We start from the raw sequence: 26,510 nt of genomic DNA, 5'->3' as shown, positions 1-26,510 counted from the left end.
GCAGCGAAGCTGCTAGTTAATATATATTCTTTCAATTCACTTCAATTTCAACTGACAGCATTTTAATCTGCAGTCTTACACATTTAACGTTTTATATAGCATTCACACGCATTTTGTCCGTACTTTTCAAGAATTTTGGTAAAAGCACTTGCTGTCACTGAAATTCCAATCATGTAACTCATATTAAATGCTAAAAACTTATTGATTTCTTCCATATTTCATTAGTACAGGTATCTCTTTGTACTTTCAGTTTTCCTCATCTATCTCAGTAGCACTTCAGTTCAGGCGCGATACCGACGCTATCTTGGGTTCCCGCGATGCTTTCGCTATCCCTGTATAACATGACATTTGAAGATTTTCGAACACATGTGAGTTCATAATTCTCTTGTGGTTCGGTGAAGTCCATAGGAAATATGGAGGAAAGGAATAAAATCATGTCAAGTAAAATATAGGGTCCAACGTCATAGTCCAACAAGCGATATTTGTGAACACGAAAAAATGCTCAGCTCAAAATCATCAAGCGCTGCAGCAAGTCCATAAAAGGCAGAAGGTACTGTGAGGCGTTGAGTAATGTGCTAAGCAACAGATAAGCAGGTTTACAAAGATCTGCCAGTAATAGTATGTCATAATAATAGCAGTAAAGAAGAGAAAGCATATATGGAAGGGAACATAAGAGGTATAACAAGCTAAGAGTGGGGCTAAGCAGCTTTACAAAGATATGCCAGTAATAGTGTGTCATAATAATAGCAGTAAAAAAGAGAAAGCGTTTATGGAAGGGAACATAAGAGGTATAACAAGCTAAGAGTGGGGCTAATTGTCATTAGGAACATAGATTAACTGAGTATACAATACAAAAATTATACAATATAAAACAATGCAAAAAATTAAGTGATGTGTCTTAACACAGCCATTGGCCTTTTTCTATTTACATTTGCAGAAACATCATAGTTGAGAACAGGAATAACACTGTTATTGACATCCGGAATTTTCCGGAAGAATTTTTCTGCCAGTTTGGCGATATATACACGAATTTCAGGAATGTTTAACTCTCGGTGGATTGCCGTGTTTTTTATAAACCATCGGGAGTTCACCATTTCTCTCAAAATCACATTCTGTACTGTTTGCAGTTTCTGCATGGTGTTATTACAAACATAGCCCCATACGGGGCAGGCGTAGGTGAGGATTGGTCGCATCATGGTTTGGTAAATGAGTAACTTGTTGTCAGTCGAAAGAACGCTGTTCCGAGCAATTAAGGAGGCGAGTGTAAGTTTACGTCCTCGGAACTTGGTAATAATATTTGTGACATGTGGGGACCATGTGAGCAAATAATCAAGTGTAACACCTAGGTAGCGGACTTGCTTTACCCAGGGGATTGGGATGCCATACATCAAAACATGCAGGTTCAGATCAAGTTTCCTCTTTTTTGTGAATAATATGACATCAGATTTGGAAACATTGATTTGAATTTTCCAGGAGTTTAGCCAGCACTCCAGTGCCTGGATGTGATTTTGTAGTGCCTGTATAACTGGGCCTTGAGATGCACTTTGGGTAAGAATTGCAGTATCATCTGCGTACATTGCCAAGGTGGTGTGTGGTGTCTATGGGATATCGTTCGTATAAATATTGAACAAAATTGGGCCTAAAAGACTGCCCTGATTTCTAGCGAGTGTCCTAACAGCATACAGTTTGCTTATATGCTTCCGGGCACAAATAAAATGAAATTCCAAGCAGAATGTATGGTTAGATTTATGGACCTAAAATCTACTTGATTTATATATTAGTCTCACATTTAGACTTAAAAGCATACATCCAAACATGTAAGAGCTGTGCGTAAATTGGCAGACTCATCCATCTCATTAATGTGAGTACCAGTATTTATTTAATTGCCGCTCAAACTGTATAGTGGTTAGAAGAGCCGCCTGCGATACCAAAGAACCCCGGTTCAAATATCGTAGAAGGTACGATTGTAACTCTCCGTCTCTTCATAGAAGGCAAAGTGGCCCACCTATTAGGCGCTTCTATAATAGAGTGACCACCACTTCTAGCCTTAGTAGTGTCCAACGTCGATGATGACTGGTGTCCACCATTGGAAATAAAAAAACGTATTTATTTAATTTTGGGCTAATTAGATAAAGATTATCAAAAGTCTAATAACCTTGAATTATTAAAAACGATTATAAATTTTCGTCTTTAACTTAATACCAATGTAAAATTAAATGAATTTTAATTACTTGTATTTTAAAAATATAAGTATGCAGGTAATAATGCATGTTAAAAAAACTGCTTTTGAAGTGAATAAGTATGCGGTAATCTGCAGAACTTTTTAATTGGTAAAAGCAGTCTTCACTTCAATATAAACGCCTCCAAATAATTTTCTACCTGGTTTTATGAAATTTTTAATATTTCAAAAAATGGCTTAAATTTTTTATACCTTAATTCTTAAGTTTGAAAATGCACCAATAAAATATTGTATTACCTATAACTATCTGCTAAATTTTATGCTTATACCTTGTTTACCTTACGCATTATGACCTGAAAGGTGTTTAATTCTTAATATTTTGAAGGTACTCTTCCTGTTCATTGATTATTTGTTTTCGGAAAGTCAGAGAATTAATTTACTCATATATCAGTGCAATTAAAATTTAGAGTGAACATTTTCCGCACGATGGAAAGTAACAACGCTCTGACAAAGTGCATAAGAAGCAAGGATTTTCAATAAGGTCCATCATGTATGAAACACCTGAAAAGAAAAAGAAAAAAAAATAATTATAAAGTAAATGTATATTCTGATTCGTGTAATCAAAATTGGTGAAAAACGGATCTGTAAAGAATATGTTTCCCTACTGAAATTAATACAAGTTCCAAAAGTGAAAATGAAAGCCATGAACTATAAATGTCATCTTTCTCCAAGCGTAACTAGTTTCCTTACGATACAGATTTCATTTTCACTTCGGCCAGATTATCTATTTAGGGAAAAAAAAGTGAATACAGTTGCTCAACATATAAATGTAGAAAACTCTCTCCCACGTAAAAAAAAAAGGCACTTTAGAACGAAATTAGTTTGGAAGAATATTGCTTAATACCGGTATTTTTTATTCTTCGTGCAAAGCAAAGGAAGTATTAAAATCTCAAAAGATTTTGGTTACCAAATGTCAACGGAAATATCCATTTTGACTAATTTTTTTCGTGAACGTCTGTACGTACGGACACAATAAAGCATGCTTTATTCCAAAACGAATTGTAAAAGGGGCTTTTTTGTGACTTCTGTAGATATGTACGTACACATACATCTAACACAACTCAAAAAAGAAAGTTGAAATATGTATACGGGACTGCTATAACGTCTAGTTATGCATTTACTTTTTGTATTGCAATCGACAATACTGTGTGTATATATCCTACACATATATATTGTAAGTATGTATATATCCTATACATATACTATACAAAAATTAACCGAGATATTTAATTTCATAATTTGCAAATTTTGGTATTTAAAACCTGCTTTGAGGGGTCTGTTAATTTAGAAAGATTCCGGAAAGTATCTTTAAATGAAGTGCAGCAAAATGTGTGTAAAATGTTACAGGCTGTGCTAAGAAGTCATATGGGATCGATTTTCTCAAACTATATGACCGTGAATAATTTTAAACATGTTTCAGAAATGCTGTGCTATACTGAGATTCTCCATTATTTCATAGAAGGAGGTAATCTTGTAGGAATGTAGTGTTATGCGGTGATTTCTCCTGGTTTCTTATCCTGTGAAGAGTGAAATCATGATGTAGGAATGCGATATTTATACCGGGAATTTTTCTATTCTGTAGATACGTTTCTATTCATCTTACAGAGAATCATTTTGTAGGAACGGCGTGTTATGCGGAAATTACACTTTTTCTTAAACCGCATAAAAGCGGAACCAACTGCAGAAATGCTGTGTTGCTCTTAGCTTTCTTTTACTTTCTAATTGCCTTGCAGCGAAATTATGTACTAAGAATGCCTAGTTTTATGGGGATTTATTCTATTCTCTCCTCGTTTTAGAGTGAAACAGTGTTGTAAGAATGCCGGACATTCCGCATAGAGAGTGTTAGAGGGCACTCTTGTTTTAGATATGTAATAGCAGAAATAAATATTATATGGAGGTTTATACAGTTTTTTACTTCACGCCTAACTATGTGTGTTTGTGTGTACGTAGATACATACATACATACGATAATGGTTTCGGTCCAAAAATTCGGTAGTGAGTTTTCAGCGAATAAGAACGAATTTGGGTCACCCACAACACGTTTTCACTATTTGACTAAGTGACTAAAGTGAGACCTACAAGTTCGAGTTATTTAAAACAACTCTCGTAAGATTACTTCCCATAATAAAAGATAGGGCCAAACTGGAAGCGGAACGTTTTAGTAAATACCAGTTGAAGGTCTAAGAACTGGCCGAGATTATTTTAAGGAAAATTTAAGTTTTTAATTTGTTAAATGGGAGCCCCGATGCAGAGGTGATTTAAATTATTTTCTTAGATTGTTACCACAGCTTTAGGATTTCTTCGAGTTAAGAAATCCAAGCACGCTTGAAAGTTTGAGCTTGCGGTAAAGTTTGAAAGCAGGCGTACAGCAAGGTATGGCCAGAGGTCGAATGGACAGTTTTATAAGCCACAAGGAAGGCCCCGGTTTGATGGTGATATGTGTTATTTCTAATCCATAGTTCTATTTGGGAGAGCTATGTCTGCATTTATATTCGATTCAAATTACAACTTCAATTAAGTCTTAATGACTTTTATTTACACACATCTTTATAATTACAGTATATGCGTGGTAGTTGATAATTACTTTAAGAGAGTACATTTTAGTTGGTTTCTAAATCAGAAGTTTCTCTTTACGCTTCTCCGGGCGGTTCGAATTTAGTCTCCTACCCGATCTCAATTAGAGAAAAAGAAAGGAAGAATGCCCTCCATCTAGTGGCAAGAATGGGACATCCTCCCACCTTTTGATTTTACATCGAAAGGATGGGAAAATCAAAACAAAATTTATCAATAATCAAACAAAAGTTCCGGTACAACTTTCACAAATATGAAAATTAACTAATACTCTAAAAATTAATACTTACAAAGGACTATTACACATCTAAACATTTTCATACCATATCCAGATAACATATTCCAATTTACTACAGTTAGGACAATTAAACTTCTAAGATATTGAAAAGAAACAAAAATTAGTATAACAATTTAAAAATACGTAACAGGTTTTACAGTTTTATCTCCATATCTAGTTTGGTAGTTCATATCACTGTCACACTCATCGGCAGAGTTCTTTCTGTTCATGGTCAAGTCATTAAACAAGTTAGGTCTATCAAGTTCGAGAGGATAAATACGTTTCACAGGTCTTAGGAGTTCAACCGTTGCAGTTTTCACTTTGAAAACACGTACTTCGTTGTCTTTCCCAGGATATGTTTCTACAACGCGACCTAGTATAGGCCAGTCTGTCCTTTTCCTTCTGTCGTTCTACAAACACTAAATCATCTTTCTTGATGGTTCGCGAAGGTGCGGTCTTTGGTCGATGTCCAAGATATTCATCTGTAAATCTTTTACGAAATTCTACACGTAATTTTTGGTGGTATCGCCACCTTTTCGATGATTTTATCCAAACTGTCCGGAACACCTTCAGTTCGCACATCCTGAATAAACATAGATGGAGTGAGTGCACATAAATCGATGGAATCTTCTGACTCGTATGTTAATGGTCTGGAGTTGATATTTGCTTCTGCATCACATAGGATAATTAACATTTCTTCATATGAAAATAATGCTTTTCCTAAGACTCTTCTCAATAATTTCTTGAGCATCTGGACCAGTCTGTCCCACCAGCCGCCCCACCGTGCTGCGGTTGGTGGATTTAACTTCCACTGAATTTTCATTGTCGAAGAACTTCTGATAATTTGGCTCCAGTCAACAGATCGGAGTAAATTCCTTGCCCCTGCAAAATTTGTGCCACTGTCGCTGTATACTACTCTAGGCCGTCCTCTTCGTGCTATAAATCTTCGAAATCCGAGGAAGAATCCATTAGTCGATAAGCTTTCAATTGCACTATAACTCCACAGGTAAAAAGCAAGATCCAAGCTATGAACCGCACGATAAACTCCACTGGTAAAAAGCAAGATCCAAGCTTTTCTATTTTCTTTTAAATAAAGTGGTCCTGCTACATCAACACCTGTCACTTCAAATGCATAAGCATCTCTGACTCGATCTTCTGGGAGAGGACAAGGCACTGTATCAGGAGCTTTCGCCGAGTGTCTCTTACATCGAACGCACTTCTATATGACTCATTGTATTGTTTTTATTCCTTTTATTATCCAAACGTTTTGAAGAATATTGGTCAAAAGAACTTGAGTATGTAAAAGTTCTAAATGGTAGTCTTGTATCATTCGTTCTACTAATTCATGTTTGGATGGAAGTACAATGGGGCACCGGAAGTTTTCATCGTCATGTCTTCTTAAAATCTTCGTCTTCAACCTTACAATTCTTTCTCCATCTCTAAAAGTAAAATGTCCCTTCAACTGTTCTTCATTAGAGAATGCTTCTTGTTGAACGGTCTTCAATAATTTCCTCTCCGCAATGTCTAATTCTTCAACACTCAGGGTTTTGTCATAATTTCTTCCTCCATGTCTACAATTATTAATGAATCTTAGAATACAAGAAATCATTCTCACAATTTTAAAGTAACTTGAAAAGTAAATCAGATACCATTTTTCAGCGGTGATATTAGGCAAAGTCGAAATAATATTCTTTCGCTTTTCTCTCGTGATTTTCTCTTTGTTAGTAATCACTTCACTAGTTGGCCACTCTTCATCGTTCTTCATAAGCCATTCTGGCCCATGCTACCAGCGAGATCTCACAAAACTCTTAATCAAACACCCTTGTGATGATATATCTGCAGGATTCGAATTTCCTGGAATATGACGCCATCAGATTCCGATGACAATTTTCGTATGTCTTTTACTCTATTTGCGACAAATGGTGCCCATTGGTCATCTCTTTGGATCCAAGAAAGAGCAGTACTCGAATCTGTCCAATAGTTCTTAGGAACGTTGTCTAATATGAGTGTTCATAAAGCAAGATATGATGCCTTGTGTTCTTTAGCGATGAGGCTCATTTTCATCTTTCCGGTTGCAGCATGCAATAAGCAAAACAAGCAATAATGGAGTGGCACGAATCCGCCGAGAATTTCACGAGCAGCCCCCTCCATACAGAACGTGTGACTGTTTGGTGTGCATTGTCCAGAATAGGCAACATTAGACCATGAGGTTTTGGAGAACATTTCCCTAGACGCCTTACCTCCTTACGAGGCGATTTTCAGTGGCCAGCGCGCTTGCCTTATTTAGCCCCGTGTGGTTTCTTTTTGTGGGGCTATCTGAAATCTCTAAGGTACAAAGACCCTGGCTCAACCGAAGAACAATATTCAAGCCGCTATCGACAACATACCTGTTGATATGCTGGTAAAAGTTGAAAGAAACTTAAAAAACTCGACTATCTCAATGCATTGACCAAAACTGAGGTCACCTTAAGATATTATTTTTGAACCGTAATAAAAAATAACTTTGTGTGTGTAATAAAAATTTTTGTATGTAATAAACCGTAATAGAAAAAGTGTCTCTCTATAACTTGGAAAAAATTAAACTGATATCGCTTATACTATTTGTGTTATTCACTTTTAAAATAAGGTAGTTTCCCTGTAAGAATTGTAAGAATTGGAGGCTCCCTTCAGCCCACCTGGACACAAGTGTCCCCATAGCTCAAAAGAAGGGACCCCGTATCTCCACAAACGAGGGCAGCCAGTAACCCAGCCACCTCCAAACAAAAAAAAAAAAAAAAAAAAAAAAAAAAAAAAAAAAAAAAAAAAATGCTAAATCAAAACTAAATAAGCACATCTAACACAAAATTACAGACTAACAAACAAACAAAAAAATCCATAAACACAAATTCACAACTTAGAACACCACAGATATCAAAACCCATATAAACACAAAATTCAGTTTTAACAGAAAATTCCTACTAGCGCCCTATTTTCATTCAGAAACTTCATTAGAGCAATAGAATAAGATTTAAAAACTTTAAAATTAATGACACTTACATTAAAATCAGTAATGTTAAAAATCTGTCTAATAGGGCCTGTTAAACTACAATCAACCACGAAATGCCTAGCATCACCATCAACCTGACAACTATTACATAATTTATTTTCCTGCAGATTAAATCTGTTGAAATAGAACGGAAACCTACCATGTCCAGTTAAAACCTGATTAACATCACTATTGTTCATACATTTCATTTTATTTGTGATTTTAATTAGTTCCATAAATCCTTTGTTTTTAGGTGAAGAGAACCATTGTATTTTCCATTTGTTAACGTAATATTTTTTCATTCTTCGAATTGCAATTCTCTTCGAACCTGTTACTTCAATATCCATTGCACTGACATTTGATACCGCCTGCTTGGCCAGGCTGTCGGCCCTCTCATTACCAATAAAGCCTGTATGGGCTTTAACCCAATGTACCTTAATATTTAAATCTGAACTCAAAGTTTCTAAATGACTCTTAATTTCAACAATTAATGGATTAAAATTGTCTGGGCGGGAGAGCGCATGAAGAAGTGACAGGCAGTCAGCGTAAATATTTACAGACGTGGGTATAAACAAGGTATTTTTAATCCATAATAAGACTTGTTTGAACGCTTCACTTTCTGCCTGGAAAACTGAATTATATATGTTCAACTTAAACATTATATAATCCACCTCAGTTCCATAGTAAAAAACAACAAAAGCAGCTCCTACGCTCCCTCCGACCCCAGAACCATCTGTATAAATATCAAACACATCAACAGTTGAATTACATTTATCAAAAACAAAACCAATTCTATTGGAAGGATGTATTAAATGAATATTAAATTTTTCAAAAACATTCTTTGTAATTAAATAATCTTCATACATTTTCAATTCCATTCGTCCAGTTCTAAATAAAAATTTCTCATAATAAAATTCATATAAAATTGAGAGAGGAGGCAGCCCAGCCAACACAAAGACGGCCTCGGTTGGCACCGTTCTAAAACATCGGGTTAAAGCTAAACCCCAAGCTCTCTGAATACTGTCTAACTTTATCCGTAATCTAACCAGTTCCCGCCCAGGATCCCCAGGCTCCAATTCCATACATGATGATTGGAAGCACTACATTTAAGTAAATCTTCTTCAGAATGGAGGATTTCAGTAGTTTCCCTGTATTAAAAAAAAAAAAAAATATGTGGGCCGTAGTTTCCCTGTATTAAAAAAAGTGAAAAGAAAAATTATGTGTGCCGTGGAAGTAGTCAACTGATGAATGCTCATGCTTACAAAGTTTTAAGTATTGCCATTATTTTGTTTTTATTCACTATTTGTTTATATTTGAGTGTAAATTGATGAAATTATCAGGATGCTGAAGATATCCGGAATTGTAAAACTTGTTACTGCTGCTTGGAGTTGTAAAAAAGAGTTCCACATTTTTGGTTTTCTTCTTTTCTTTTCTTTTTTTTCGTTCGTCTGGCATTATAAACAGATAGCATTTATTTCATATATTTTATTATGTTCATATATTTCGTATATTAATTTAAGATTCCAGTAATACTTTTTTTTTTTTAGCTAACACCACTCAGAGCCATCTATACCTCAATCTATCAGCTGGAAATACTACCAGATGTGGCAGGGGACTAACGACGGCATGGAAAAAAATGGCTCTGTGTAGTATCAGTTTAAAAGTAAACACCCTGTAAAATCCCTACCATGTTATAAACCTAATTTTATGATCTGCATTTTGCGCAGAAGTTGAATAGTTGAAATATTGAAAGAGAATGAGTTTCAAGGCACGAGCTACCTAGTTTAGTTATTATTTATTATTACTTAATTATTATTTTCAGCCTTAGCATTGATGCATTGACCATCAGTATGTTCGTTAATATGATTCAGAAAGGCATAGAGAAAAAAATGTGAATGGACGTATTCAGCTAATCAATGTTTTTGAGTCTACAGTAAATATATTCGTAAATAGGAGTAATCAAAAACATTTTGACAGAGATCATTGAACAATTTAAAAAGTTAATGCTCTCTGTATGTTCGACGAGTTCACATCAATTAACATATAAAAAAAATTATTCGAGACTGATCATTAGGGATTCAAAACAAGGTTTGAACATTGGATAGTACACAGGTACATTGATTTGTCATAGGTACAGGTACATTGATTTGTCATTTTAATTTAAAGCATTATTCGAATCGTCAAAGAATCGGGAGCTTACTAGTACTATAATAAAAAAAAGTTGAAATGTCACAAATATATCGTTTGACAGGTTTGCTTGAATTTGTTAAACATTTAGTCTTCAAACTTTGTAAATACACTAGTATATGTATTCCCTTATTCAGTATTCATGTTAAAATGTTAGAATAGAAATGCTGTGTTATGTACGCTTCGCAATAAATAAATAAATAAATAAATATAAATAAATAAATAAATAAAATAAAAGGGGGGGTTCTATATCTGCCGTTGTACTGGGCCAATGGACAAAATTCAAACTGCGTTTTTCACGTCACGAAAGCGCGACTTTATATATGTATTAGATTTACACTGCTGTCTAAAAATACAGCATATTTTTTGTGTCTAATCTGAGAATAAAACAACACAGAAACAAGAAATTTAAATAACATGTTCACTAAACAGTTCTTTAATGAATGCGAATTCAGTGTTTCTAAAGTTCAACACAGACATGAACTATAACAAAAACTGCACACTTGGCAGTGAAATTCAGTCTTGGAGAAACAGCACATAACAGTTTTTGTGGAAAAATGTGATGGTAACATTACAAAAATAGGTTCTAATAAGGAACGTGTCCACCCCTAGCTGCATAGCTCCAATACATTGATGGCAGTGATGTTCCATGCTGTCAATTAAGTTGTTTGTCAGTGAAATGTGAAGCAAGGACCAGACACGTTGTAATCCTTCTTCAAGCTTATCTAACGACCTTGGGGCAGGGACTTGGGAGTCTAACGACCTTGGGAGCAGCAACCTGTGTCCTGAGGTAGTCCCAAAGCTGCTCTATTGAATTCAGGTCTGGGGATTGAGCTGGCCATTCCATCCGCTCCATACCGTAACCCTCAAGATATTCTTCAGCAAGAGCTTGGTGTGGTCGCGCATTGTCGTACATCAGAAGATATCTAGGACTAATAGCCATATGGGCGGATATATTGATCAAGGATCTCATTTGGATATCTCACACTAGTCAAAGTTCCTGCATGGAACATATGCAGGTCAGTGTTACCACCGAGAGAGATCCTAGCCGAAACCATTATTCCACCACTTCTGTAATCGTGCCTTTCCACAGTGTGGCATTGATTGTATCTGGTGCGTTGTTTCCTCCAGATCAGCTAACAACCTGAATCACTCTTCAGTGTAAACCTGGATTCATCTGTGAAGAGAACAGACGCCCATTGTTGACTGGTTCAGGAGACGTGTTCTCTTGCCCAACATAAACATGCACCTCTATGTCCTCGAGTCAAGGGGACACAAACAACGGGTCGTCTTGTATACAGACCTGAATTTTGCAGGCGTTTACGCACTGTAATGGCTAAGATTCTTGTTCCTGCTGCCACTAAATGATCTGCCATGAGATGAGGCACAGTAATATGTAGAGACATTAGGATTTTTTTTTGGAAGCAGGAAAGATGAAAAATTAACACCTTCGGGAATCGAACGATGGACCTCTGGAATACCGGCCCAGCGTGCAGAACCACTACACCACGAAGGCACGCTAGGAAAGCGGGAGAAATACCTTTATATACTTCCCTTTTTAAAGGGCGACTGGAGTTTTTAAAAGACCCAATCGTGTGGAGAATGCTCATCCAACACCCTTTTAGTTCGAATGCCACTGTAGCGATATTAGGTTAATTGGAAAAGCCAGAGAGTTGAAAAATTAGCAAACGCCTTCGCTGGGAATCGAAGCATGGACCTCTCAATTACGCGCTGAGCGTGCAGAACCACTACACCACGAAGACACGCTAGGGAAGCGGGATAAATGCTTTGTAAATGTTGCTCTTCCTTCGGAGCTAAATAACGGCATTCCGCAGTTGTTGTAACCGTTGATCTGCCTGAAACTTGTCTTCTAGACGCTGAATCCTTGGATTCAAACTGATTCCACTGCGAGAGACATTGAGACGTCTAGCAGCAGCATCTTGTGACATCCTCATTTTCATCCACAAGTTCTCTCGTCACTTCGACGAATCGGGCAAACAACTTCACCTGGACATTAATAGACGCTCCTGAATATTGTCAATGAAACTGCTAATAACAACTAAATATCAACACTCGTGAACAGAACTTACAATTTTTGCATGCTTTGATGCTTTGGTTGCATATTCTGGAATTCTACTCTTACTAGAGCTTATCACGGAATCCCTTGAGGGGCCTCACACGTAAGGGCTCATCAAATTGTTCCGCCATAAAGGTGTGTACATTAAGATGAAATACAATAAAAATAAATTATAAGAAAACATTGAGACGCATTGTCTCTGAAATCTCACTGGCGGGTGAGGATGCGATGACAGAAGACTAGCATTGTCCAATCAGGGTGTGGCGGCAGTCCTGTGACTCCTGCTGAGCTGCTGAACTTTTTATATCCAAAATTTCCAATAAAATTAATACGAAGGTTACACATGTTGATTTTGTCTCTGCGTGTTTGCGCTATCTAAGAGAAAAGCTGCAATTGGCCTATTATTCCTGTTTTTTTTTTTTTTTTTTTTTTTTTTTTTTTTCAAACATTTCGTAAGCAAAAATATCTACGAAGCCGGTGCACATGTTCTGTACGTACCTTTATCATAAAATTTAGCATTTATTCTGAGCAGAAAATCAGAAATAAGTAGTAATTTCAGGTCAGCCTGAAGATTTTTATTTCTAACATAGTATGGGGCTTCGATGATTATCCTGAGGATCTTGTTTTGAATTTTTTGTAAGGAATAGAATTCACTTTCTCTGGCATTTGCCCAGGTAGGCGAGGTGTATGTAAAAATAAATCGGATGTCTGAGGTGCAAATTTGACTTACGGTATAGTGACAGGAGCTGATCCTTTAGAAGGGGATATAATCTCAAGGCTACTCTTACGTCTTGCTGCGCACTCGTTGTGAGAAGACCATGTGAATGAGCGATTTAACGTGACACCAAAATAGACAGCTTGGATGACTTTTGGAGCTTGATGTCTGAAAAGGGTGATGTTATTGGTGATGTTGTCTTTGGTACAAAATTTTCTGATAAGTAAGACTTGTGACTTCTCCGGATGAACGCGAGTCTTCCATTTAACCTCAGGTCCTTGATAACAGGTATTTTTCTTGTAACTTGACTCTTTTTTTTTTCATTTTTTCTCAAACTCCTATATAAATATTCATTTCTATAAAATAAACTATTGTTTTGGGGTATATTTTCTTAACTTCGTTTCTGTCATGCTTACAAAACTGTGAACTTAAATGTTACTGACACTTTTGTAACGCTGAGCTTTGCAAAACTTGCTGTTGCTTAACTTTTGAAGGACAGTGTATATATAGCATTTTTCTAACATGGGTATTTTGACACAAAATTGGACTTTTTCTGAAATGACATGCCAATTTTCTCCTATATTTCGATTCTACGACTCAAGTTATTCTTAAATATCAAATTTTGTAAAATTTGGTGCAAAATTTACGGAGGAATTCAAAAATTTATCTTGGCGCATTTTTTTAGTTTGGGCCCAGAATAATTTACTCGGCGAACTTCTTATTTTATTGCAACCTATTCTGCTTTCTTTTTTTCCCATTGTAGACGAGTGGAAAAAAAGTCATCGTTCATACTTTCAAATATTTTGACAAAGTGCGTAAACCACATTTGTCCTTATTATCGCACAAAAAAGATGCCAAATTTCAAAACGCTCCAATATGTAAATTCATGTATATCTTAGAAAATTTTCAATAATAAAAATTCTAATTTTTTGCAGGTGTGCTAAAAATACATCTTTTTTAAGATGATGTTAAAAATTGTATAGGTTATAATAAAAGACGTTTTGTAAAAATTCATAAAAAATATTTAAAAATACAAATTTTAAAAATAAATTATAAAAAATGTGCGAATTATTTTGGAATAAGCCTAAGTTTCGATTTCTGGAAGAAGGAATGAAGTAAGTTTAATTAAAAAAAAAAAAAAGGAGATGTTAATAAATATATATCAAATTCAATTAACATTGAGGAGCTAAAATTTTGAGAGCTAATTTTTTAAAAACTACTCGTGCGATGTTTCCAAAACTATATAGTTTGGTATAATTTGAGTCCTAGAATCGAAATATAGAACAAAATTGACGTCCCATTTCAGAAAAAGTCCGATTTTGTGTCAAAATACCTATATTAGAACAATGCTATATATAAATCTAATACATATCCTTAGTCGCGATCGAGACATGAAAAACGCAAGTTGAATTTCGTCAATCCGCTCAGTAGAAAGTGCTTTTTTTTTCTTTTTCTTTCTTTTTTTTTCCGCAGTGTACATGTTGCTTGTCATTATTCTTTGTTTTATTTCATGGTCAGACCAAGAATTCAGATATTTATTTCTCACTTTTGGAAAACAATATGAATCATACAAATTGTATCGAACTGAGGTGAAGTAAATTGCTGTTAAATTAAATGCTCACTTCTACGAATACCATTTAAGATATCATACTGTCTGAATAACTTCCTGAATTAGTTGCTGAATGATAACATGTTTCCGTTGTTATGGTAGTCGAATCTTATATGCCCATTAAGAAGACTGATAACTTATCTCGTGCAAAGCATCCACGATAGAACTTTGTAGTTTTTAGAAAAGAAATATATTAAGAAAGTAATATTTTTAAAAAATTAAGTACTGCCTTTTTGTGGAGGTCGGACAACTTCTCATCGAACAAGGTATAAATTGTTTTAATTTTCTTAGCTTATACCAGCAAACAAATCTTGAAATCTCTGAAGCTATTCCTGAGTGTGTTTAATGTATTTTGACAACAAACTATTAATTTAAGAATCTGTGTGACTTATTTCCTGCAGGTATAGTTATAGGAATAAAAGTGTAACAATGATGTTATTTATTTTTTAAAAAGGAAACATTTAATACATTTTAAATAGCAGGATTTAACAAATCAATGTTATTTTAGCTTTAGAACCTGGGAAGAATTAGAATATTTAATAACATTTAATTAATTTAATACAAACAGTTTCAGAATGTACTTTATTATACTTATATATAAATGTACATAGCTATATAACGAAAAATTTGAAATTTGAAATTTGAACAAAAAAAGGAAATGCAACGTACATAACTATATATGTTTAGATAATATAAGATATACATATGTATATTACAAATTTTGTTCACATTTGTTGCATCACTGATTCGTAATTATGATATTTTTATACTTGTCTTTTATATTTTTATACTTTTTCACTTATGTGTTTAATTGAAAAAGGATTTTTTTTTTATTTAAATTTCAATAAATTTGCTTTAATTTTTAGTCTTGAGATGGAAGCATTGTTTTCGCGATTTATTCCCCAACCTTTTATTGTGTCGTAGAACGGATAAAGTCATTAATATTAGTAATAGATTTTTCTATTGCAAACCCATGCAACTGGTTGATTCTGTAATATTTATCTTTGTATTTCCTCGCATTCTAATGTCACGAGAGGGAACTGCTTTTAGAAAATTTTTTCGAATTCGTATTGCACCAGTGGAGTTAGGTAGAGAAGTGCGGAGGGAGCAGTCCGTCCGAGGGCTCAGTCATGTGGTTAGTCGAACCATATTATAAGGTATTTCTCCCGCCTTCTTGGCATGCGTTCATGGTGTAGTGGTCAGCACTCTCGGCGCATATTCGAGAGGTCCGTGGTTCGAGCCCCAGCTAGGGCATTGCTCATTTTTCACTACTTCTGCTTCAAAAATACCTAATGTCTCTAAAATGTAAAGCAAAATGAGAGTCTGAATTGCATACCGAATTAAATTGAGGGGGAAATTAATGTTCACTTGAAGTAAAGCATTCAAAGAGATCTCCTTGAGATTTCAACAGCTACATACTCTTGTTATAGCTTTTTTACTCCGTCAAAACTTTTGAAAGCGAATAACGAATACCAACTAAATTATAATCATGGGACATTATTGAAGAAGAATTCTTGGTTAAGCAAAAAATATTTCAAGAGTTTTATTTCCATTATTGCTAGGGAACAGGAACGTGGGAGGGTAGTCGTTTTGAATTTTTGCAGTTAATTGTAAAATACAATCTTCAGACCAAAGTTCCAAATATTGAAACGCTAGTACGAACTTTTCTCACATTAGCTCTAAGCATTGCTGGTTGTGAGAAAAGTTTTCTAAATAAAAACCATAAAGGCTTATTTTGCATTAAAAAAGTATTTAAGAACTATAATTGTTTATGTTACATCTAAGAAGTATATAAGAGTTATAAATGCTTATTTTCTATTTAAGAATTATTTAAGTACTAAACATTTTTATTTCATATTTAAGAAATTTTTTATAGTGTCTACATTATAGCAACTGGAGCAATCAAGTAGATCTCTACGATGTTTATCCATGGTTTGTTGTATCCATGGTTTAGAGGGGAAAAAAGCAAAATAATAATATAATTTTAAAATCCAAGATAAACAATCGGTGGTTTGAGACACTTTTCTTTGCTTAAAATTGTTTGAAGATAATAGAATCTTGTAACAGCACAGTATCATTGAAACTAATTATTCGATAAAACCTTTTTAAGCTTATAGTGGCGAATTTTGTTTACAAACCTATCCATTATGTCATATGATGTTCATTATGTGTTCCTCATGGAAATTATCCCTGTGAATTGTATCTTTTGAACCCAAAAGTCTGATGTGTACACCACATGACTTCCTTGTACAGAATATTAAATTATACGCATTTTTTCTTCCATTTCATCTAAACTTATTGGATTGAAATAAATCTACTTCGCCGTCAGCGCATAAACCACAATAGAATAAATGCATTCTTTAAAATTCACTCTATTTGTTTACCATAGCGACACTCTGGCGCTAGATTCACATAACAGTATTATATTTCGTTCATATTATAACTTTATGACTTACTTTTTTCTAGTCATTAACTACTAAAGAGTTTTTGCCAGAAGATCGCATTAAAGTGCAATAGGCAAAGAAATTTTCAAATGAATGGAACTAAGAGAAGTACCAACACCCGTGGGCGAAGAAAATTCAGCTGCGTGAGCAGGCACATCTTAATACTTACGAAAGTAGGAGTTCATATATTATAACTCAGAATGCACAAAATGTATATCATTTAAAGAATTATCTAATCGTTGCCACATGTTCTATTCAAATACTATAATAAAGCTAGAACGATGTATAAAAGAAATTAAGCAAACAAAACAAAAAAGAAATAGTTTTTCACAGACGATTGAGTATTTCTCATTCAATTAATTCAGTTCTCACTTCGCGACAAGGCAAAAATACATAAAAACTCAAAATATCTATATTAAAATTTACGAAGTGAATTCTTAAACACTTATTTCCTCGAAAAAATTCCAGAAAGGATTAAGCATGATTTAATTCGCAATAATAAATGAAGGCGTTATCTTTATTGTTGCAAAGCTAAGTTTCTCTAGATTGGCAACAAATCCACTAGTCTGCTGTTTCAAATGTAAACAAGCAATGGCCGCCATCAAAAAAAAATATTAGGCTTAGCGGCACTTAAACAACTTTAAAATTGTTGATAATTCTAAAAATATTGCATACAGATTTACTAAAGGCATAAAAACCTTAACCGGAAGATAAGAACATAATTCAATCATTTTTAAAGCAAAAAATGTACAATTTACAAACATATAAGAGTAAAGAAACTGAGATCACTGAGCCGGATAACAGACTGGATATATATATAAATATATTTATACACGTTTGGTGCGGCCGATTGCAACTAAAATACGAGGTGCACATCTACATGTTATAGCAGTCCTATATACAAAATTTAAACGTTCTGAGGCTACTCGTTTTTGAGTTGTGCATACGTTCTTACAGACACCACGAAAAATTCTCTTCAGAATTCATTTTAAAGCAGTTTTATAATTTTTTTTTTTTTTTTTTTTTTTTTTGGTAGGAAAAGATTCTTTTATTCTGTCCTTACGTACAGATATCACGCAAAAACATCGTTAACTTGCATTCGATAGCGGTCAAAATGGATATTTTCGTTGAAATATGCTACCTGAAACTTTTCGCGATTACAATACTTCCTTTTTACTTCGTACAAGGAAGTAGAAAAGGGCACCAATGTGGTGCTTACTGGAGATTCCGGAAGTCGAAGTTTTTGTAGTCAAGAGCCTTCAGTGATCCAAGTAGGCAATTCCCGGATCAAAAACAAAAGCAAAACACCAAGCTTCCTTTTCAACCACAATAAAAGAATCAGTGTAAATTCTTAGTTTACAGCAAAACTGAATTTATTAGCTTTTCTTCAAACATGACTATCCTTTTATCAGCTTTTGAACTCATGACAACAGATTTCTTTGTACGAAAATAAACAATAAACTGCAAGAAGAGTGTAGAACAAATGTCAAAGTGCAAATGTTGACAATTGTGTCAACAAACAAACGGAATTTTAAGGAAAGCAAACTGAGACATCATTAATTCTGTCAATTATCGTTTAGAATATTTGTTAGTATTTGTTAAAAATACTGTAATAAAACGTTTTAATGTCACATTTCTGATTTTCCCAAGTCAGGCTTTCTGGAGGTAGCAACATAAATCTTACCAAGACTTTTCAGACTTTTCTTCTCTTCTTCATGTGTTCTGGATGCAAACATCAGAAATCTCACCATTTTAGGCTTTCTAATTTAACCTTTTATTATAGCTGGTAAAAAAACATTGCAGGATAAATTCGTGTATTTTAAGTTACTCCGGGCTAAAAGTGAAAGAAGGAAAAGCCGAAAAAAAGAAGCTTCTTAAGTAGCATAAAGAACAATTATTTCAGTCGGAAAGGAAGATACATTATTGTTTTTATACCATATAACTCCATTCGGCAATTGGCTGTAAAAGATTCATTTTTCGATACATGGCATAAAATTCTCTTCTATATAAAAAGTCATATTTTTAAAAACCTGTACAATAATGAATCTGTTTTATTATAAACTCCGATTGCAGTATTATTAACGATTTTGACGGATCTTGGTGTTTTTAATACAGATTTAATGCTAGCCGAATTCTCAAATGTTTTTATTTTTCGCTTTCAGTGTTTCAGTTTTCTCTTTCAATGTTTCAATTATCAAGATTATGATTCTCCTATTTCAACCGTGATAGAATTATAAAAATATCTTGTTTTATGTATTAGTTTTAATCACCAGTGTCACTAATGGTTAAACTGATTTTAAAGGCTGACGCGCATTGTGACATTACTTTATGTATTTTTTCCAGTTGAATTGTTCATTGATTCATTTAATGAAATTCCAGCGTTTGCGGAATTTCATTAAATCAATAAATGACGTATGAATAAAAAGGTTGAAATGGGAAACGTTCTTTTCTATCAAGAGTGGCAGAACTGGGATGATTTTTTAAAAAGCCTCATCTAGGAAAGCCTGAAATAGGACACAACCTTAAACGCACTGTGTGCATCACGTGTTAGGCAGATAGCTGTCAGCTGATTAGTCATAATTAGTTAACCAGTCTATGATTAACATATATAATATTCTGCCGTCTTGAAACATTTTCCTTGAAGTTCACGGCTGGCAATTATATTTATATTTTACAATAATTAAATCAGGCCATTTTTGTCAAAATAAGCTACAGTTATATTAATTGATAAACAACATGAATTTTTATTTTGTTAATTTGTATCTTTTTTTTTCCTTATGTTATTGTATAGGAACTTGTCATTAAAGTGGGAAGAATATGCATCTGCGAATATATAGTGTCTTTCATTTGGTTTCGGACACTTGTATTTTTGAAATTTATTTGCATAGATCTGTTACTAAATATTGAAAAACATATTCCAAATATTTTCCTAATATACTATTTTTCTGTATCTTGAAACTTGCATGTTATTAAATAAATATCATCCAAATATTCGTTGCAATAAAGTAATTTATTCCAAAATTATTAATCAGTAATTTACATAATAATTCGGACACTCGAAAGCTTTGTTGAGATGCTTTTTCAGACAAAATTTCTTATCATAATTTTTGTTTTAAATGAAAACACATTACACGAATTATCCTCTGAATTTAGAAATTATGTTTTTGGGAAGGTATATTAATAGTTCCATGTCTGAAATGAACATGGCAAGACGATAGAGTTAATTACAAGTTCTTTTCGAAGTTTTTGATTAAATATTTTGTGGTAAGGAGTGCAAAACGTTTCAATACATCTAATGAAAAAAGGGCCCTTTTCTTTCTTCATTTGGGTCAATCTCCGTCACAAAATCAGCCAGTTCCTGTTCCCTTTCTAACAATTCCTTTAATTTCTTTTACGTTAAACTCTCTTTATATTCTTCGTTATTGCTGCTCTCACCACCAGCTGATATTATAAGATCATCCAATTCGTCATTTCCCATTTCGTAATCGTCATTCTCGACTAATTCTGGGATTTTTCTCTCTTCCATATCTGATAATCCTTTGCTTTTGCAATTGTATGAATTTCTTGACTTCATTTTTAATCGATGGTAAGTTGTTGTCAACTTTAAAGTTATTGTCAACTTCTGGCCAGCTCTGATGCCAGCAAGCATTCATTTTTTATGAATTCACTTATTACCGTGAGAGTTTAATCATTTCTGTGCAGTTTCTTATGCTGAACTGCTTCCCAAATACCATTAGCGTTCCATGCTTTCTTTCGTCTAGTGTTGTATTTGCAGTGATGTAAACATGCCTGACATAGTAGGCTTCGAGTGCCTTAATTCATTGGTGGATTAAGTGTTGTTCGGTGGAAGGAACAAAACATCTACATGTGGATGCAATATTGTAAGGGCTTCAATACCGTATCCTGGAACATTATCGAGAATTAGGAGAACTTTAAACCTCAGGTTTTGTTTTTCTAAGTAATGTTTAACTTTTTTAATAAATGAATTTCAAAACTAATCATTTAAAGAGACCTATCGTAACGACACTGTGCAATGTACCACGTAAAACTGAATTCTCCCGTAGGAAAAATTAAATAGGGATAATTAAGATAACGCGTATACGCAAAATAGCCTAAACAAGTAATAAATTGATACAATGAAGCATATTTACTCATTTCTTTTTCCTTTCTTATCCAGACATAATGCAGAACAGTTGTCAAAGATAGCATTTCATTCATTTATTGTACATCATAAATGTAATGCCTGATTTCTCGGTACAGAACAGAAAATTAAGAATGCATTTTTCACACATACCAACACCGCCTTTTTTTTTTTTTTTTTTTTTTTTTTTTACAATAAACAAGCTTTTTTCATTGTTGGGCCCCTAGCGCCATTTTGGGAAAAAAAAGCCTGAGTTAATCATTTAAATACAATAATTATATGCATTATAATGCATTCGCCTGTAAATTCAGTGTATTCTGTATCGGATTCCTCGCACAATGCAGCGAGTTGGAAATTAAAAATTACTGCCGCCGAAACAAAAACTTAATACTTTAACGCGAGTTCAGAGTTTTTAATAATGGTGCGGCATTGCACTCCAGCTTTTTTCATATAGATGTCAACACTTTTGTACAAGTAAAATGATTCTTCAAAAAGATGCCGAAGATTTATTGCATTCCTATCCTCATTAATTAATCAGTGATGGACATGAGAATTGGCACTGCATAAGAGCGTCTCGACAAAAAATTGACCGCACCTGTCCAAGTTAAAAACCTGAGAAAAATAGAAAGGTGTGGGCACTTTTATGTCGGTATCTTTCTATATTCTTTCCACTGATTTATATCTTTATGTAGGTGAATTATGAAAGTATCTGTCTTTTCGAACAGAAGCCGACCCGCTTGAAGGTACGGGCAACTTCTTGAGACAACCTTATGGAGAAGACTCATTATGCTGTCTGTGATATCATCCCTTTCTTCATCCACCGCCTCATAGAGAAATAACTCCACCCTTTTGTATTTTTAACATTTATTTCACAGACAAAAAAAATTAATAATAAACTACAATACTAATAACTGAAATATATAAAGTAATACAAGTTAATTTCGTTTTCATTAATGGCTCCCACGAGCCTTCCGTATGACCTCTCTGTCGGTCTTCCTCTTGGAAACTGAAACTTTTGGCGCCTTCAGATTAAGAACCAGCGCCCTCTATACATCTTGTTGGTTGGCGTCACCCATACATCACACCCTCCATCCAAGATTGAAATAGGGTGAAAGCCTATTAAAATATGACAAATTATGGTGACGTCAAACAAAAGAGTTACTTACCTACTAAAGTCTACAAATTAATCAATACTGAAGTTGAAAGATATATAACACAATACTTACACAGGTTACTTCTACACCTACTACAAGACTTCTTCTAAAACTGTAACATATAAATGATTAAAAATTAATAATCAAATAATTCTAATGCAATAGAATACTTAAAATTTCTATGATATATTTAAAAGTTTCTAGGAGAGTAGCTGAAAAAGAAACACACACATAAAAAAATAATAATCTGAAGAGTTCATAAATGTCTATGAAAAGTTCTTTCTTTCACACAAGTCACTTAATAGTCTCTAGTCTGGACAACGCATCAGCATTGCTTAACTTAGCACCTGGGCAATGTGAAATTGTAGTAGCATACTTTTGTAATGCTAAAGCCCATATCTGTAACTTAGAAGATTGTGGTGCGTTCTTTGTGATGAAAGTTAATGAATTGTGATCAGTTATCAGTTCCACAGGTGGTCCAAAAATCCAAGTTTCAAACTTTTTCAAGCTCCAAATAACAGCATAAGCTTCCCTCTCGATAGTTAGCCATGCTTGTTGTGTTTTGTTTAGTTTCTGGCTGGCGTAACTAATCGGGTACAACTTTCCGTTTTTCCTTTGAGATAAGCAGGCTCCAACACCTGTCGAAGATGCATCACATTAAATTATAAAAGGTAACCCTGGAACAGGGGTATAAAGACTAGGTGCTTCCATTAGGCATTTCTTTAATTTATCGAATTCTTCGTCGTGCTTTTCTGTCCAGCACAGCTCTTCAGGACTTCTTCTTTTGGTGAGCTTAATGGATAAGCTGTTTCGGTGTAATGTGGAATGTAATCTCTGTAATAATTACATAGGCCTAGAATGCTTTTCAATTGTTTCTTTGTTTGAGATCTAGCTAATTTCTGGATAGCCTCCACTTTCTCTACGATGACTGCAGGAACCGATGATATGTCCTAGATACTTAATATGAGTTTTAGCGAAGGAACACTTCTTGAGATTTACAGAAAACTGTAGTTCTAACATATTTGAAAAAATGGTCTCAAGATGTGCTAAATGTTCATTCCAACTATTTGAATAAACTGCTATGTCATCGACGTAGGCTCGAGCAAAACCTTTGCATTTAGCAAGGGCCTGGTTCATCACTCTCTGAAATGTTGCAGCGGCGTTGCGTAACCCGAAAGGCATGACTTTAAATTGATACTGAGCTCGATGTGTCTTGAAACATGCTAATTCTTGACTTTCTTTTTCTAATGGTATGGTCCAATAGCCTTTGAGTAAATCAATGCTGGATATCACTTTGGCTTTTCCAATGTGGAATAAGAGCTCTTTAGGATTTTCCATAGTGAAGTCATCTGGTTTCGTTACTGCATTAAGGGATCTAAAGTCAACGCAAAGGCGAAGATTACCGTCTTTCTTCATAACGCATACAGTAGGGTACGAAATTTCAACGTTGGTTTCTTCAATCAATCCCATTGACAACATTTTTTTTGATTTGTTTATCTACTTGAGGCTTCAGTTCTTCTGGAATTCGATAAACATATGGCTTCTTTCTTTTAGTGTCATTTAATCTTATTTTATGTTCTTCTACTTTGGCAATTTGTACCTTATTTATAAATAAGTTTTCGTATTTTCTTAACAAGTTCATCATGTCATTCCTTTTATCATCATCTAAATGGCTTAAGTCTACTTCGCTAAGATGAAAATGATTGAACTTGTCACTCACACTGGGTGTGGCATGGTCTTCTCCTAGTTGTTCTTCGTTCTGAAATATTACACCTACTGCCTGTACTTTGGATTAAATTTTCTAATTTTATTTACGTGTACTCTTCTTATTGTACCATCTGTCAGTTTGACTCTGTAAGAATCTGGATTACAACGAGATACTATTTCTGCAGGTCTTATCCATCTGGCATATAATTTATTACTGGAATTTGGAATCAGCAGGTTCACTTGATCTCCAGGATTGAATTCTTTATATATAGCCCTTCGATTAGCATATCTTGCATATGCACCTTGTTTCAATTCTGCAATTATAGATGCTTGCTCTGCTGCTATTTCTAAATTCATTTTTAGCTCCTGTAGATAATCAATAGCGCTTTTACCCAATTTTATTGGTAATGGAATTTCTCCTGACCATGACGATTTTAATACTAACAACGGACCTCTGGCCTCTCTTCCATACGTTAATTTAAATGGGGATACTGCCGTAGTACAATTTGAAATTTCGCGGTAAGCGAATAACAGGTATGGTATGTGTTTGTCCCAATTTTTAGAGTCGTTTCTAATGATATGATGAAGCATACGTTTTAGAACTTGGTTATACCGTTCAACTAATCCCGAACTTTGTGGATGTCCTGGTGTTGCAAGACTTGCTCCTAATCTGGCATTAAATTCTTGTGTTAATTCTGCAACAAAATTGGTCCTTGATCGCTAGCTATTACCCGAGGTATGCCCGTTCTCATAAAGATTTCTAATAATGCGTCGCATGTTGATTTTGCTGTAATAGTTCTCAAAGGGACAGCTTCTGGCCACCTAGAACGTTGGTCGACTAAACATAGTACATATTTGTGTTTACGTGCTGATGGAGGTTCAGTTGGACCGATTATATCTACATTTACTGTGTCGAATGGAAATTCAGGTCGCTGAACTGGAACCATGGGTATACGATCGTTGGTTCTTTCTCTACTTTGTAATTGACATTCCTTACAAGTTTTACAATATTCTTCAATATCTCGTGACATGTTCGGCCAATAAAATGAATAACGAATCCTTTCTTTTGTTTTCCTCATCCCTAAATGATTTGCAAAAATAGATTCGTGAGCTAATTTTAAAATTTGTTCCCTTCTAACTTTAGGTAATACCAATTGACTAACTTGTTCTCCGGAAATTCTTTCGGCATGATAAATCAAATCATCCATTAAAAAATATTTATTTTTTATTTCTTTGCGCGTCTTTATAGATACTGCGTAATGTCTCACATTCCCTTTACTGTTTAAAAATACTGGCATCCGAACGTTGAGCCGCATTTAATATATCCTCACTTTCGTTTTCGGTCTGAAAGCAATTTTCCTCTCCTCCTGTCATAAATAAATCAGCGCGTGTTTTGCCGTCGAATTGTTTTGACTGATGACTCCTCACTTCCGGTATCTGCGATGGAGACACTGTGTCGCAATCACTTAGTTTTTTCGTTAAGCGAAGATATGTACGAAATAGCATTTAAACACTAAATATAAGAAGTCTAAATGGAATTTTGAGAAAACACTTCACCACATTGCATCGATTAACAACGTGTATACAAAATTTGAATTCGATAGCTTATCAGGAAAGTGGTTAAAAATCGATGACGAAATTCGACAAAATCGATGACGAAATTCGACAAACGATGACGAAATTCGACAACGAAATTCATAAAAATCGATGACGAAATTCGAAATTCGAGTAACACCATGAGTAAACTAAATAAAAGCTTAAGTCATTATGTTAATAGCATATTTTGTTAATAATCACATTTTAATAAAATTAAACAATTAACGTTTTAAAGATAGAAAACATAGCTATATCTATTAATTTTTAGCGATTAATTATTTATTTGAAAAGAGAGCAAACGTAACTATATCGATTGATTTATTTAATCTCTCTAACGTAACTATATCGATAATTAAATAGCAGCAAAACAGCATACTCTTTAAATAACAGCATACATCTACTATTCGAAGCACCAGGTGTTGCCATTCAGTAAAGCGTAAGATATTTGATTTTCAAATTTAATCTTTCTGTTACTATAAGTGATTAAAAAGCAATAATTATTTAATTTTTGTTTAATTTTACTCTATTTATACACATTTATTTAATTTTTATTCTATTTATATACATTTTTAGCATGTGTTATTTACATATTTCACTAAAAATTGAAATAAATGTAATTTCTTAGACTACTATTTGTGACATATCTCATTTGCAGCATACATCTACAGAAATTCAATTCAGTCTCTTATCCTTCAAGTTGAAAAAAAAAATTGCAAAATCTAGAGATTTACTGTTTAATTTATAACACTTTTTATCAAAAGTTATAAA

At 34.1% G+C, this 26,510-nt stretch overlaps 2 long non-coding RNA genes across 2 annotated transcripts in view; one reads left to right on the top strand and one right to left on the bottom strand.

Moving 5' to 3' along the window:
• Positions 1-14,610: 14,610 nt before the first annotated feature.
• The window catches only part of LOC146999197 (uncharacterized), a 25,867-nt gene continuing 13,967 nt past the window's right edge, over positions 14,611-26,510 (top strand). The window contains exon 1 of the long non-coding RNA XR_015041781.1: positions 14,611-14,966. This is a non-coding gene — a long non-coding RNA (uncharacterized LOC146999197). The remainder of the gene's footprint in view (positions 14,967-26,510) is intronic.
• The window catches only part of LOC118205925 (uncharacterized), a 24,253-nt gene continuing 17,597 nt past the window's right edge, over positions 19,855-26,510 (bottom strand). The window contains exons 2-3 of the long non-coding RNA XR_015041779.1: positions 22,512-22,551; positions 19,855-22,401 (exon numbers count right to left, since the gene is read on the bottom strand). This is a non-coding gene — a long non-coding RNA (uncharacterized LOC118205925). The remainder of the gene's footprint in view (positions 22,402-22,511; positions 22,552-26,510) is intronic.

Source organism: Stegodyphus dumicola, chromosome 1, assembly GCF_044657685.1.
Source record: "Stegodyphus dumicola isolate Sdum_Otavi_A_Nest chromosome 1, ASM4465768v1".
NCBI classification, from domain to species: Eukaryota; Metazoa; Arthropoda; class Arachnida; order Araneae; family Eresidae; genus Stegodyphus; species Stegodyphus dumicola.
Note: the sequence above shows the minus strand (reverse complement) of the source record. Positions and strands in the feature narration are given on the sequence as shown.